We start from the raw sequence: 5893 nt of genomic DNA on the forward strand, positions 1-5893 counted from the left end.
TTCCTTTTTCGATTTGCCTTAGTATGTCTGAATTGCACGTTAAAAATGCTTGATTCAAATCCCAATAAGTTTGAGGTTGCACATGTGTAACGACCCGACCGATCGTTTTGAGCTATAACGTGTTGTTCAATGGTTTGAGGCCTTGAGTAGCTTCACATAAGGTATTATCACTTGTACGTGTGGTCGGAATTGAATTTCGGGAAGTTTGGAGTTGATTTGGAAAGAAAATTCTAATTTCGGAAGCTTTAAGTTAGAAGAATTGACTAAGGTTTGACTTTTGAGTAAATGATTTAGGAATCGGGATTTGATGGTTCCAATAGGTTCGTATGATGATTTCGGACTTGGGCGTAGGTTTGGGTTGAGTATCGGATCACCCGGGAGCATTTCAGCGCTTATTGTGAAAAATTGGTATTTGGAAGGCTTTATAATTTCCTAAGTTTGGTTTGAGGTGGACTTTGGTGTTGTCGATCTCTGTTTGGGATTCCGAGCCTTGAAATAGGTTCGTATTGTGATTTATGACTTGTGCGCAAAGTTTGGCGTCATTCCAGAATGTTTTGATATGAATCGGACGCGTTCGTCGAAATTTGAAAGTTTAAAGAAAGATTTCGATCGTCGATTCGCAACTTTGATGTTGTTTGGTGTGATTTGAGACCCCGAGTAGGTTCGTGTCGTGTTTTGGGATGTGTTGGTATGTTTGGATGGGGTCCCGGGGGCCTCAGGTTTGAAACTGATTGAAATTTGGATTTGAGGAAATGCTGGAAATTGCTGAAATCTGGTGTCACCGAACCTGCGGTGGCTTGGTCGTAAGTGCGGACACGCAGGTGCGATGGGGGTTGTCGCAGAAGCGGAGAAAGCCGGCCAGGAGAAGGGCCGCAGGTGCAGAGCTTTGGCCGCATCTGCGCAAGGGCAGAAGAGAAACCCTGGGCGCAGAAGCAGGTGAAGGCGCAGGAGCGGAAGAATGTCGCACCTGCGATGCCGCAAAAGCAGGGAATGTTCTTTGAGGTGCGAGGCTTTGTGTTGGGGGATTTTCCGTAGAAGCGGAGGAGTGGTCACAAAAGTGACACCGCAGGTGCAACGTTTCATCCGCAGAAGCGGACTTGGCTAGGCTTAGTGGGAACCACACCTGAGATGGGAATTTCTGCAGAAGTGGCAAATGGACCGCAGGTGCGAAGGTCGGGCTGGGCAGTGTGTTCTTTTAAAACGGGGGTTTGGCTCAATTTCACTTCATTTCGTCCATGGAAGCCGATTTTGGAGTGCCATCTTCATCATCTATTACGGGGCAAGTGATTTCTTCACATTTTGAGTTAAATACATGGTTTATATATGGATTTAAGCATGAGAATTTGTAGAAATTTGGGATTTTGGTGAAAAACCTAGAAATTGGTATTTTTGGAGTTTGACCACTATTTTGGAAATGGAATTAGGAATAAATTATATATTTGAGTTCGTGGTGTTATGGGTAAAGTTTATCTTCGAAAATTTTCGGAATCCGAGCATGTGGGTCCGAGGGTTAATTTTATTGACTTTTAGAGCGGAGTTGGGGCTTTTTATGAATTGATTAATTATAAGCATTGGAGTATATTTGCTCCCAGGGCCTAGCTCAAGTGGCAAAGGGTGGTGGATTTGTGTCTTAGGTCACAGGTTCAAGCCCCCACACCATGCAAAGTAAAGCCTGGTATTTATGTGGAGAAGGGTAGAGGGGCGGGTCCATTATCCACCGAGTTTCGAAGGCTGCGGTTGGTCCAAAGGATCGGCCCCAGACGGATTTCTCGGTCATAAAAAAAAAAGCATTGGAGTATATTTTGATTGAGTTGCACATTGTTTGACTAGTTACAGATCATTTGGCTTTGAGTTGAGGTGTTAGAGAGGCGTTGGAGTCGGTCATGGAACTTCAGAGCGAGGTAAGTTTCCTGTCTAACCGTGTTAGGGGAAAACTACCCCAGGTGATATTTTTTGTTATGTGCAACTAGTTGTAAGTGCTACGTCTGCACGAGGTGACGAGAGTCCGTACGTAGCTAAAGCATGTTTATGTCCGGGTAGACTTAGGACTTTATCATGTAATAATTGAGTTATTTGAACTCGTCCTGCTGGCTTAATTAATTAAAGTTATAACTAAATTTGATTTAGAAATAAATATATGTATAATAGGCCGAGCATTAACACTTTAAGTTTTGGGCGAGTTATTTGAGAAACGACAAAGATTATATTCGTTCTGTGCTCATTACTGTATTGTAAACACGTCTCGTAATTCGGTAACTTCCTTTCTTGTGGAGCGGGTCGAACACCTCGGCAGTATAATATATGCATCTATAGTTCGTGCCGCTCGATCTTCGACAGTGTACATATTATTCTGGATCGGGCCGAACGACCTCGGCAGAATCGTGTGTTATTTCGCTAGTAGTCCGAATATTCACGAGATAAACCTTCCACTGATGCCCGACATTTTTATGGTATTCCTTATTTATTTGATATTGACACTTGGAATTTCCTGAGCTATTAAGGTAGAATACAAGATCGAAAAATTTATACTTTAAAAGAAATATTTGGAAGATTAAAAATTTACAGATTTACCCCACTATCGCTGTGCACTTCATATCTGTTATGAATTATTATATTATTTTATTGGATCTCTAGTAAGTGTCGATGTCGATCCCTCGTCACTAGTTCTCCGGGGTTAGGCTAGATACTTACTGGGTACGCGTTGATTTACGTACTCATGATGCACTTCTACACTAAATGTGCAGGATCTGACAAGTTTATCTGGTGATCATCTTGGCGCGTAGGCGCATCTGTTGAAGAGACTTTATGTGAGCTGCAATTCAGGCTACGCATCACAGTCCACCGAGTCTCCATCGTATTATTTATTGTACTCCTTAGATAATGCTCATGCACTTGTGATACCGGATTTTGGGGTTATACTAGTTGATGCTTAGGGTTTCGTATATTATTATTGCCTTTCATTTCTTTTATAAATTACAAACGTTGTACGTTCCCGTGACTTGGAAGTGTAAATCTCCTTTTCTTATTAAAATTTGTGATTTCGAAAGTAATAAAATGAGCCATCAAATTGGTAAATCACCGTTGGCTTGCCTGACGGCGGCGTTAGGCGCTATCACGACTTATAGTGGATTTTGGGTCGTGACAACATGGTTCATATCTATTACTATATTCCTAATTTGGGATATCAGGCTCATCAAAGACAGAGGCGATAAAATGTACATTAGTCGTTGGACCATTTCTATATTCTCTTTTGGAGCATCATGGTAGGTGTTATTGGGAACTCTATTTACCAATAGTCGAGCTTATTTTAAGTATCCTGTCATATTCCTACACGGCTACACCATTGGCCCTTCCTTCAAATTTAAAATAATAATAAAGGAAAACTAAACAAGAACAAATAGATGAAAATGAGAGAAAAATGTTAATAAACTTAGCGAGAAATGGGATTTGGTAAAGCTACTTATTCTATGTGGAGAGCATTTCAAGAATCATGATACTTTCTTTGACCGATCAATTATTTGTCCAATGGTCACTACTGAAAAAGAAATATCCTCAAGCTCACTATGTGGGTTCTCTTATGTAAATAGAGCCGTTCCCAAGGCACTACTCATAATCGATCTCCTCTGTACGTTCAGAGGAACTTAATGGTATAATATTAGACCCTACTTCTCTTAGATAGTACTGATATGCTGTCTTTATGAAGCAACGTTGATATTTTCAAAGTTATATTCACTAACTTGAGTATACTTACCGGGCACATATAATTGAAAAGATCAACATGGTTTGTTGCGCTGTGATATAGTGGTTTTCCCAATTGTCATGGGTACGCATGCTATACCTAATGTAACCTTATGTTCTCATAGCCAGAGGAACCTATATTCAATTATCATTCATTTACCTTTAAACTTTTACATTTAATATCCAATGATTTGTGGCACCCTTTCTTTAAATGAAAATTACATTTCTTCAAGAATTTTTAGAAAAACTTAAAACAGATCAAAAACTCAAAGGTGAAATGGAATGGTCCATAGGAGCGGAATATCATGTTGACTGATAAAATCAACTCAATGTTATAACTTCTTTTTTCATTTTGGCCACCAAACTGAATTACATTAGTGATGTAAAATACTGTTGATGATAACTAATGTGCATCTTTTTGTTTTGATACAGACTTTTCTATGGGTAAAGGGCACGAGTATACGACGATGAGGTGACGAAATAAGTTTCATGAACTGAAATTGAAGTTATTGGGGAGAAACGTTTATGAGCTCTTTCGACGGACCCCGACTTTGAGCAACAAAAAGTGACTATTCATAAGCTCCTTGGTTAGTAATAAGTTTGAAGATTGAATTTTTTTTAAATATTTTTGCATTACTATATGCATGCAGGGAAGAAAGGACAATAACCCTGTTGTTGAAGTTTCTTTTGATTCAAGTACTAAAAAAATTGATTCAACTTTCAAGAGTAATGATAAAACTTATATCTTCAGTTTTTTGAGATATTTTGTGAGGGTAGATATAGAATGTGACTAGAACTTTGTATTATATGAAATCAGTTGCATTCCATTTACAAGGGACAAAATCCAAATAATCTTTTATTTCAGTTAGAATCGGAAGCGTAACACAGTGTATAATAAAATAATATACATTTGTTTATGTTGGTTGGGCCAGGCGAAGCCCGGGCTACCCCCACGAGCTGCATCCAGCAACAATTCGGATCAAAAGGGTGATTTTGTAAATACATCAATATAAAATAATTCCATTGGCTGACAAATGTGGTTTCTGCTGCTGCCTTGAAAGCTTATATCCTAATGGGCGATTTTTACCCTTTGGTCACGTCATGATTACCTTTTCCCCAAGACATCCAAATCAGGCGGGACCCGCTCTTGGCTACTGTGATTGTTTTTAATAGCCCGTAATTTACTTTGCCATTTGGCTTTTCTCTTTCTAACTTTTCAAGACATGGGATTTCACAGTAACAATAGTATTACAGTCAATTAAGAAAACTAAATGGTCTTGAAAGCAAAATTTCCAGAAGTTACATAGTATTTATGTATCTATGCTTAATTTGGATCAAGTTTTGATTCAACAAAATTGATACAGAAATCTTACGCGACATGGGACGCTTGTTATCAATTAGGCATCGAGGAGTTGTAGCGGTACTGCAGACATGGTGCAGGATATTGTTTACTGCGTGTTGGGGCAGGCTATTATCGTCGTCTTGCGGAAGAATGTTCTTTTGTTCCAGCTCAGTATCTGTATTTTCTATGGTTTCGAGACTGCACGGATTGCTACGATGTCTATGCGTTGTTATCGCACAATGTTGGTGTAATGGTAAGGTGCTTGTTTATGTGTCGAGGTAGTGAATGACTTGAAAGGAGGATTTCTCAGTGCATGATTTAGAGGTTCAACATTTAATTCCAGCAAAGGAAAGGCAATCGGACTATAGATGTTTAGGCCTTGGTCAATGAAGCGACGAGACTTGATATTTTCGAGTGTGGTGGAATTCTCATTTGTGATGTGGTGTCGTCGTCCTTGTTGGAACGCATTAAGGTTCGCCGGTGTTATGGTCTTCTTCGAGTTGCCTTCGGGGCAGGATGTTGGGAAGTGGCGCCTAAGAAGCGGTTGTCAGAGATAGCGGTGGGTAGCGGTTCAGAATCAAATTGGTATTTCTAATGTTGATGGCTTGAGAAAGATGATCTTCTAGGAGGTTTAGAGTTGGTAGCAATTCATTAGTTCTAGTACTACAGGTATGGATTTGATTTGAGGCAATGTTTGGGTAGCGAAGTATGAGAAAGGACATGGCGGGAAATGTTTCGCGGTGGTTAAAGTACTAGAAGGTCAAGTATGAAAAGCAGAGGTCGAGAACTTGATTAAAGGAGATGATTTAACCG

The sequence above is a fragment of the Nicotiana tomentosiformis genome, chromosome 3 (genome assembly GCF_000390325.3).
Source record: "Nicotiana tomentosiformis chromosome 3, ASM39032v3, whole genome shotgun sequence".
Classification (NCBI taxonomy): Eukaryota; Viridiplantae; Streptophyta; class Magnoliopsida; order Solanales; family Solanaceae; genus Nicotiana; species Nicotiana tomentosiformis.